At 37.3% G+C, this 11,381-nt stretch overlaps 1 pseudogene; it reads left to right on the forward strand.

Moving 5' to 3' along the window:
- The first annotated feature begins 574 nt into the window (after positions 1-574).
- Positions 575-1,237, forward strand: LOC102242390 (annotated as a pseudogene).
- Positions 1,238-11,381: the final 10,144 nt, after the last annotated feature.

Here is an 11,381-nt window from a genome sequence, read left to right on the forward strand (position 1 = left end):
CATGTTTTTAAACTAATATACTTATAGAACAAAGATAAGTTTAATGCCTACAGAGTAAAAAACAAAACACATTTCCAGGAAGGAATTGAGACAGTGACAAAATAATCTAACTGCATTTATAAATGTGTGAAATGCCCTCACTGAAAGAGATGGGAGGAATGCTATGGACCTGAGTAACTTTGGAACTAAGTGAAGCCTATAAGAGTAAAGGCAAAGGGAACTGCACAAAGCACTGGATTGCAGTTGATAAAATTGCTTCCTCTGGGTATGTGTTAACAATCCTGACACTGCTCTGTGTGTATACCAGAATTAGACAGTTAAGCAAATGGATATCAGGTGTTAGAAGACAGGTTTTGCACTTTTGGACTGGGACTTTATGGATAAAGACAGGGGGTCAGAATGGACCGTGTGGTCGTAAATTAGAATTGAAGGCAACAGTATGAAAACATGTTTAGCTTAAGAAGATACAGTACAGGTGGTTGCATATATAAATACAGTTGACCCTTGAACAACACAGAAGTTAGGGGTACCAGCCCCCCAGTTAAAAGTCTGCATATAGCTCTTTCCCTTCTGCATGCCATTGAAGATCCTGGTGCTGCCCCACAGGCGTTACTGGTATTGTAAGAACATCAGTACCAAAGTCTCCCTTCTGCCCAGGTGCCCCTGATGCTAAAATTCTCATCTTTGACCAGGGGCAGAAGAAGACAAAAGTGGATGAGTTTCCGTATGTTGTCAGATGAATATGAGCAGCTCTCCTCCAAAGTCCTGGAATTGCCCATATTTGTGCTAACTACATGGTGAAAAGCTGTGGCAAAGATGGCTTTCACACCTGAGTGAGGCTACACCCTTCCACATCAGCCACATCAACAAGATGTTGTTCTGTGCTGGTGCTGACAGGCTCAAGATAGGTATGCCGGGTGCCTCTCAAAGCCCCAGGGCACAGTGACCAGGGTCCACATTGGCCAAGTCATCATGTCCATCCACACCAAGCTGTAAAACAAGAAGCATGTTATTGAGGCCCTACACAGAGCTAAATTCAAGTTTCCTGGCCACCAGAAGGTCCACAACTCCAAGAAGTGGGGCTGTACTAAGTTTAATGTGGATGAGTTTGAAGACACGGTGGCTGAAAAGTGGCTCATCCCAGATGGCTGTGAGATCAAATACATCCCTAATTGTGGTCCCCTGCACAAATGGTGGGTCCTTCACTCATGAGAGTCTCTGTGCTGCTCTCACTTACACTCACCAATAAATCCTACTTCCTGTAAAAAAAAATCTGCATATAACTTTTGATTCCCTAAAAACTTAATAGCTTACTGTTGACTGGAAACCTTAGCGATAACATACATAATTAACACATATTTTGCATGGTATGTATATTATCTACTGTATTGTATTCTTATAATAAAGTTAGCCAAAGTAAAGAAAATGTTATTAAGAAAATCGTAAGAAAGAAAAAAATACATTTTTAGAAAAAAGTGCTTCCTACAAGTGGACCTGTAAAATGCAATCCCTGTTTTTCAAGGGTCAACTATATTTGTGGATATGTGTATGTACATGGGTTAATATATACAGATATATTTATTTAATCTGTCATCTGTAAAGGCCTAAAATACATTATATTCCAGTAGCAATTAGCACAACTAAGTGCCAAGATCTTTTTTTTTAATGCCATTGCCCAATAAAAAGAATCATGACTTCTTGGAGAAATGGCTGATTCTAGAACTGGTGTAAAACGAACAGGATGGGCCACGGGCATCTTGTAGTGTCAGAAAGTAACTGAGTGCTTCACCTTCCTCCCCTAAATCCTCCATTATTGGATAGGCTGTGTCAAAGAGACACAGGAGCCAACTTAAGGATCTCCAAATGGTCAAAGCTAAAATAAGTGGAGTACAAAATAAAGTAGTATTAAAATATAATCCAAAGTATTACATAATACCCGAGTCTATACAGACATAAATTGTTAAATAAATAAATAAGGGAGTAGATAAAATTTTCCCTTATACTAAAACTCCAAATTATTTATGAAAATACTTCACTCTTAAAGAAGGAAAGCATAAATCCCCACTCCTTAAGTGTGGGCTGCAAATAGAAACTTCTTTCCAAAGAGTAAATTGTCGGAAGGAGTAACTTAACAGTGTAATTTGCCAGGGAATCTTGACGAACGCCATCTCAGACAGGTTGTTGAGGTCAATGTAAACAGTGGTAAGTCATGCTGATTGCATGTATTTTGATATGATATAATAAAAATGACATTTTGCATTTGTGGTTTTCCTAAAAATCTATAGTCCCACTCTACTCATGAGAAGAATTTAAGACAGATTCCAACAGAGATGGTATCTTATAAACTTCTTGACCGGTACTCCTCAAAACTATCAAGACCATCAGAAACTAGGACTATGAGGAACTGTTCAAGCCAAAGGAGACTAAGGGAGAGATGACAGGTAAATGTAATGTGGTACCCTAAGGTAGAATCCTGGAAGAGAAAAAGACATCAAATAAAAGGTAAGAAAATGTGAATAGAGAAGGAACTTTAGTTAATAATAATGTATCAACATCAGATCATTAATTATAATAAATGAACAATACTAATATTAGATAAGTACAATAGGGATAATGGGTGAGGGAATATATGGAAACTATATGATCTCAATGTTTTCCATTAATCTAACTAAAACTGTTTTAAAAATACAGTTTATTTAAAAAGATATCTACTGCATATTCTTAAAGACCAAAGCACCAATAAATATCATAGACAGAAAGTTTACAGAAAAGAAATACAAATAGTTATTTTTTAAAAAGATATTCACCCTCACTCATAACAAGGAAATGCATATTAAAACTACAGGACAAGCATATAATTTCAAAGTGTTTACCCCCCTCACCCTCATATTTCAAGTACCCATCTGGTCCTGTGCAATTATTACAATATTATTTACAATATTCCCTAAGCTATACTTTATATCCCATGATTATTATGTGACTAACAATTTGTAGTGTTTAATTTCTTCACCTTTATCTCTTAGTCTCCCAATCCCTCTCCCCTCTGGCAACCATCAGTCCATTTTCTGTATCTGTGAGTTTGTTTCTATTTTGTTTGTTCGCTTATATTGATCTTTAGATTTCACATATAAGTGAAATGATATGGTATTTGTCTTTTTCTATCTGACTTATTTCACTTAGGATAATATCCTGTAGACCAGTGGTTCTCAACCTGTGGGTCGTGACCCCTTTGGGGGTCGAACGACCCTTTCACAGGGGTCGCCTAAGACCATCGGAAAACACATATATAATTACATATTGTTTTTGTGATTAATCACTATGCTTTAATTATGTTCAATTTGTAACAATGAAATTGGGGGTCACCACAACATGAGGAACTGTATTAAAGGGTCGCGGCATTAGGAAGGTTCAGAACCTCTGCTCTAGACCCATCACTGTAAAAAAAAACAAAACAAGACAAAACAAGAAATGTGTGGCTATAGACACAATTGTTTCCTTATAATAACTGATGTTTCATTAAAAAACCGCCACACAGAGGAGATACCATTTCCTCCTATCAGATGGACAAAAGAAGTTTGATAATTCATTGTGCTGGTTTTAAAATGTATCCCCAAATTCTCTGATATTTCTCCCTTAAGAAGTGGAGCTTCCCTAGAGTGTAGGTATAGTGACTCACTTCTAATGAAAAAAAAATGGAGCAGAGATGAAGGTTTGTGGCTTGAGACTTGCTGCTTCCTACTTGCTGTCTCTTGAATCATGTCCTCTGTGAAAAAGTGGTTGCCTGTATCATAAGAACACTAAAGCAGCCCGATGAAGATGGAACTGTGGCCTTCTGACAGTAGTTATTTTGAAAATGGAACCTCAAGCTTTGGTTATGGGTTCAGATGACAACAACTTCAACCAACCTGGTAGGTCAGAAACACACAGCTAAACTCTCCTTAAGTTCATTTTTTTATCTTTTATTTTTGTTAATCCTCATCTTTTTTTTTTTAATATATTTTATTGATTTTTTTACAGAGAGGAAGGGAGAGAGATAGAGAGTTAGAAACATCGATGAGAGAGAAACATCGATCAGCTGCCTCCTGCACATCTCCTACTGGGGATGTGCCCGAAACCCAGGTACATGCCCTTGACCGGAATCGAACCTGCGACCCTTCAGTCCGCAGGCTGACGCTCTATCCACTGAGCCAAACCGGTTTTGGCTAATCCTCATCTTAAGATATTTTTCCATTGATTTTTAGAGATAGCGGAAGGGAAGGGGGAGGAGGGGAGAGCAAGAACAGACCTGCAACCCAGGTACATGACCTTAACCTGGAATTGAACCTGTGACCCTTTGGTGCATGGACTAACACTATAATCACTGAGCAACACCAGCCAAGGGTACTCTAAAATTTTTTGTCTAACAGAAATTTTGAGATAATAAATGTTGTATTTTGTAGCTTAAAAATAAAGAAGAGAGGTCAAGAGTGGCGGAAAGAAATAAAAACTATTGAGGAAGAAGTTGATAGACATGGAGGTAAGACAATAATTCCAATTTAAAATGAAAAAAGAAGTAATAGCCAAATATGTAGGTAGAAACTTTCTTGAGCTTTAATTTGGGTGGGACTGGTCACTGACTGTAGCTGGTAGAGCTGGAACTGAATAAGAGGCTCCTTCAGGATCTCTGAAACATAGATGAGAGTGTCTTTAACTATAACTCTGGGCTGGCAGATCTGTTGTGGGAACACAGCTGTGATGGTGTATTTGAATATGTTGATTTAAAGAATTGGCTATATTCCAACCATAACCTCCCCTCAAAGAATCCAAAGTTTAACCCAAAAGAGAAAGAGTAATGAAAGTATCCTAGCAGCAAGAACACACACACACACACACACACAGAATAAGAAACAGATTTCTTCTAAAAAATATGCATGACCTCAGACATTTTATTTGCCATACTAAGTTACAGCAAAAAATGAAGAAAACTCTATAAAGATGAGTGATATCAGAAAAATGGCCAGATAAGAGATTTCTTGCATGTATTACCCCCTCAACAATATTTGGCATATTTAGATGAACAAAAGTGCCAGAGTGAGATTTTTAGGAACCGGGTAGGAGATTTTGAAATCCTGGTGCAGTCCAAGACAGAGAATAGCCATGATGAGAAAGTAGGCTCAGAACCATTGGCTTAGTGACTGACTGTAGTCCTGGCTACACACACAGAAACAATTCTTTACCCCTGGGAACTCAACTACAGCTTCACTTGGCTTTGTGTCTGTAACCAGTAACATTTCAGGGACTCAGGGGGAGTCATGTCTACATGTGTTTCTGGTAACAGGCATTCAGACCTTGGCCCTGCTGTGGACCCTGAAGTGGCCAGCAACCAACCCCAGTCCCTTCCACCTGTAGTTTAGGAGCCCGTGAAGGTAAGTAAACCTGCCCAAATCAGTCAGATTCTGAAAGGGCTTATCACTAAGCTCTAACCCCTTCCAGTTGCAGCCTGCAAACAGTCTTTCTGGAACAGAGACCCTGTAGGAGACACTCTATCTGTGCCTTCAGAGTTCCTTAAAGAACCTTATACTAAACATCAGCGCCCTCCCAGGTGCAGGCCATGAGCTGGCACAGAGACGCAGTGCGAGACTCTGTTATCAGCAACCCTGAAAATTCTGAAAAGGCATTCTACTTGGCTCCAACACCATCACAGCTGTGTTCCCACAACAGATCTGCCAGCCCAGAGTTATAGTTAAAGACACTCTCATCTATGTTTCAGAGATCCTGAAGGAGCCTCTTATTCAGTTCCAGCTCTACCAGCTACAGTCAGTGACCAGTCCCACCCATACAGGTACCAGACAGGAGACATGCCTATCTGTGACTTCAGAGGCAGGTATAGAGGTCAGTCTTGGCTGCTGAACCTAAAACAGCCCAGTTTCATGCCCTTTCAATTGTGGCCAGGGCCATTCCTGCCCACCCAGAGTCCCATCCAGTAATCAGACATCAGTCCTCCTAGGGACTTGGCAGAAACCACACCAGCTAGGCACCTTGTAATAAGCTCACTGTCTGAGGACCCAACTTGGACCTAGAAGGGAGCTGTTGTCCCACTGTCATCCTACTGAACCGGTACTGGAAGCAGTTCTGTTTCCCCATTGACCAGACAGGATCCATGCCCATCTGAGCCCATGGTAATCAGCCTGCCAATGACTGATCTGGGATTACAGTGGTAATTCCATCAGCCAGGTGAACAGACAGGAGAAGGTATTTGCCTTCTGAAACCAGTCTGTAAAGATTCGAGACTGGGAGAAATGTTTTTTTCCTTCAAATGCACAGATGCCAATGTAAGGCTACACAGATCATAAGAATCAGGCAAATATGACACTAGCAAAGAAAATTTAAAAAGCTCTAATAGCTGACCCCAAAGATATGGAGAATTGGTTTAAAGAATCTGAATAAAATTCAAGAGAATACAGATAAACCACTAAAGAAAATCAGAAAAACAATGTATGAAGAAAATGAGAATTTTAATTTAAAAAACAGGAATCCTATAGCTGAGGAATAAAATCACAGAACTGGAAAATTCCATAGAGACCTCCAGCAACAGACTTGATAATAATTTGTCTTCAACAAACTTGAAGACAAATCAATTGAAAGAAACCTGATGGAGGCATAAAAAGAAAAATAAATAAAAAAAATGCCTACATGAATTATGGGGCACCATCAATCAAAAAGATATTTGCATCAAGGTGTCCCAGAAAGAGCAGAAAGAAATAAAAATAAAAATTATTTAAACATTTGTTTTATACAAAGGACTTCTTATACAGTTATCAGCAGATTTTTTTTTGTGGAAGGCTTGAAGAACAGGAGGGAGTGAAATAACATATTCAAAGTTCTGGAAAAAAAACATTGCCAAGAATACAGTACCCAGCAAAATTGAAATAAAGAAGAGATAAAGACATGTCCAGCAAAATTGAAATGAAGGAGAGATAAAGACATTTCCAGACAGACAAAAACTAAGGGAGTTCATCACCACTAGACCTGCATTACAAAAATTATAACAAAAGTTCTTCAAGTTGAAATAAAAGGATTCTAAATAACAACAGGAAAACATATGTAAGTACAAAGCTCACTGTTAAAGGTAAATATATACTCAAATTCAGAATACCTTAATGCTCTAATTGTGATAGGTAAATTGCTCATCTCTAGTATAAAAGTTAAAAAAAATATTGTTAAAAGTAACCATAGCTACAGTAATTTGTTAAAGACTTCACAATGTAAAAAGATATAAAATGCGATTTAAGGTAAGTTGTTATCAGCTTAAAATAGACTGTTATATCTATAACATGTTTTACATAACTCTCACAGTACTACAAAGATATAACCCATAATAGTTATGAAAAAAAAGAAAGGAATTAAAGCATAGTACTACAAACTAATAAAATACAGAGGAAGACAGGAAGTAAAGAAGAAAGAAACAAAAGAAATAAAAACCAGTCAGAAAACAATTAATGAAATGCCAATCACAAGTTGTTATGTATAAATAATTACTTTACACAGTTGGGCAAAATTCTCTAATCAAAAATCACAAAGTGGTTGAATAGATAAAAGAACAAGATCCAATAAGTCTCTTGCTTCCTACAAGAGACTTACTTTATCTTTAAGGACACACAGGTTGAAAGTGAAGGAATGGAAAAAGAAGTTCCATTGAAATGGTAAACTAAAGCGAGCAGAATGGCTATACTTATATCAGATAAGTAGACAGTCATGAAAATATATCACAAAAGACAAATAAGGTCACTCACTACATAGATAAAAGGGGCTATTCATCAAAAGGATATAATAATTGTAAACATATAAAACCAACAATGGAATACCTAAGTATTTTTTATCCCCCCCAGTTTTATTGAGATATATAATTGACAGAGTACTGTATAAGTTTAAGATATGCAACATAATGATTTGACTTACATATATTATGAAATAATTATCAGAATAAGTTTAGTTAATATCCATCATTTCATATAGGCACACACAAAAAGGATTAAAAGGTTGTTTTTCTTATGAGAATGGGAATATAAATTAATACAAACAATAAAAAACAGCATGAAGTTCCACAAAAAATAAAAAAAGAGTTACCATATGATTAATCAAACATACTTCTCGATATATATTCAAAATAAATGAATTCACCCTCTTGAAAAAAATATCTGCATGCCATGTTTATTGCAGCATTAGTCACAACAGACAAGACATGGAAACAATCTATGTGTCCATCAACAGATGAATAAATAAAGATGGTATAATGTATAGGACTACATCAAAATTAAAAGCTTCTGCACAGCAAAAGAAACCATCAATAAACCGACAAGAAAGCCCACTGCATGGGAGAACATATTTACCAATATTATCTCCCATAAGGGTCTAATTTCCAAAATTTACAGGGAACTCATACAACTTAACAAAAGGAAGATAAACAATCCAATAAAAATGGGCAAAGAACCTAAATAAAGGACATACAAAAGGCCAAGAGACATATAAAAACATGCTCAAAGTCACTAATCATCCGAGAGATGCAAATCAAAATGATAATGAGGTACCATCTCACACCTGCCAGAATGACTATCACCAACAAATCAACAAATGAGGCATGTTGGCAAGGATGTGGAGAAAAAGGAACCCTCATGCACTGCTAATGAGAATGCAGACTGGTACAGCCACTGTGAAAAACAGCATGGAATTTCCTCAAAAAATTAAAAATGGAACTGCCATTTGACCCAGTGATCCCACTTCTAGGAATATATCCCAAGAAAACAGAAACACCAATCATAAAGACATATGCACTTCTATGTTCATAGCAGCACAATTTATAATAGCTAAGATTTGGAAACAGCCTAAGTGCCCATCATCAGATGAGTGGATTAAAAAACAGTGGTACATCTACACAATGAAATATTACGCTACTGTAAAAAAGAAGGAACTCTCACCATTTGCAAGAGCATGGATGGACCTGGAGAGCATTATGCTAAGTGAAATAAGTCAGTCAGAGAAAGATAAATTTCACATGATCTCACTTTTTTGTGGAATACAATGAACAACATAAACTGTTGAACAAAAATAGCGTGAGAGTCATAGAAGCATCAAACAGACTGTCCAACCTAAGAGGGAAGGCAGGGGAGAGGAAGGAGGGGTAAGAGATCAACCAAAGGATTTGTATGCATGCATATGAGCATAACCAATGGACACAGACAATTGCGGGGGGGATGGGTAAGGGCATTTGCTAGGGGTGGGAGTGGCTGGGAAGAGGTCAATGGGGAAAAAGGAGACTTATGTAATACTTTAAACATTAAAGAATTAAAAATAAAATAAAATACATAAAATACCCCACCTCCCAAAAAGAAAAAGAAAAAGAAAGAAAGAAGGAAATCCTGACTTTTGCAACAACATGGATGCAAGTTGAGGGCATTATGCTACATGAAATAAGTCAGACAGAGAAAAATAAATAATGTATAATATTACTTATGTGTGAGATCTAAAAAAAAATTAAACTCATAGAAATAGTAGAGTGGTGGTTGCCAGTGTCTGGGAAAAATGGAAAATGAGTAGATATTGGTCAAAGCCTATAAATTTCCAGTTATAAGATGAATAAGTTTTGGAGCTCTAATATTCAGTATTGGTGACTATAATCAATAATATTGTATTATATACTAGAATGTGGCAAAGACAGTAAATATTAAATGTTTTTACCACACTCACAAAAAATTAGATCATGTGAGATGATGGATGTGTTACCTAACCTTATTGTGTTCATCATTTCACTATATATATGTATAAAGTTATACTTATACAAAGTTAACTTTGTATGCCTTAAAATTACACATTATATATCAATTATGTCTCCATAAATTTGAAAAAAAATTAATAAGAAAATGTACATGCACATATTTACACATATCCTATATAATAAAGAGGTAATATGCAAATTAGCCCTAATGCCCTCACAGGATGGCTGCCTACTACCAGGCCAGCAGGGGATTTAGTGAGGGATGATCAAAAGACTGAACAAGCAGGCTGCGTGGGGTGACCAGGCCAACAGGGAGGTTAGTGAGGGACGACCAAATGACTGAACAGCAGGCTGCGTGGGGCAACCAGGCTGGCAGGGGGAGAGCAGTTGGGGGTGACAAGGCTGGCAGGAGGACAGTAAGGAGTGACTAGGCCATCAGGGAGGGGGCAGTTGGGGGTGAGCTGGGCAGTAGCAGGGGGCAGTTAGGGGCGACCAGGCAGGCAGGCAGGTGAGCGATTAGGAGCCAGTGGTCCAGGATTGTGAGAGGGATGTCCCACTGCTGGTTTAGGCCCGATCCAGGCAGTTGGACATCCCCCAAGGGATCCTGGATTGGAGAGAGTGCAGGCTGGGCTGAGGGGACCCCCATGCACAGATTTCGTGCACTGAGCCTCTAGAATGGAAATAAAAGACTGAATGAAAATATACCAACATATTAAGAGTTTTATCTGGCTTACAAAATTTTCAATTTTTTAAAAACCATTTTTATATGTGTATTTGAAAAATGTTGAAAATAAGCATATATTCACTTTCATTAAAAATTAAATTTTATTTTTGTAAAAGAAAACACCTTAGAATTTTGAGGTAAAAAAAGGGATGCTACAGTAATTTATACTTAGGTGAGGTGGCCTTTTATCTGTAAAAGCAAAAGAAAATCTTTTCCAGCAGACATGGACTCATATTATTCACACCTCATTCTTGAAAAATTGATTGAACACTTACCCTGGCCAAGAGAGTTGAGTAACAACAATTACTGACAAATGGGAAAATCGTGCTATGAAAGAATATCAATGCTTTCTTCTTTGATTCTTGGAATATATTTTATAAAATAGTATCAAATTTATGTTTTATTGGTATTATCATACATCATCAGGAATTATCCTTAAGATGACAATAAGTAATGCCCTTATAATGACAATAAACAATGCTATTATAATTATTATCTACATTATTGATGAAGGATTTCTTAATGACACAGAAAGTATATTAAGTAAAATAGCAAATTAACAGAAAGAATGCAAATTTATATACAGACTCAGATCTCAATCATATTTATTTTTAAGTCCTTAAAAAATCCAAATATCATATGATCTCACTAATATGTGGAATCTAATGAACAAAATAAACTGATGAACAAAATAGAACCAGAGGCATGGATGCATGGAACAGACAGACAAATGTCAGAGGGAAGGGGGGCAGGGGAGAGTGGATAAAAGAGGGTGAAGAGATTATCCAAAGTACATATATGCATAGCCCATGGACAACAGTATGGTGAATGCCAGGGGAGGGGAGGCAGGGGCTGGGTGGAGGTGGGAAATGGGGTGAGAAATGGGTTACATCTATAATAATAATA

This window comes from Myotis brandtii, unplaced genomic scaffold, assembly GCF_000412655.1.
Source record: "Myotis brandtii unplaced genomic scaffold, ASM41265v1 scaffold11, whole genome shotgun sequence".
Taxonomy (NCBI): domain Eukaryota; kingdom Metazoa; phylum Chordata; class Mammalia; order Chiroptera; family Vespertilionidae; genus Myotis; species Myotis brandtii.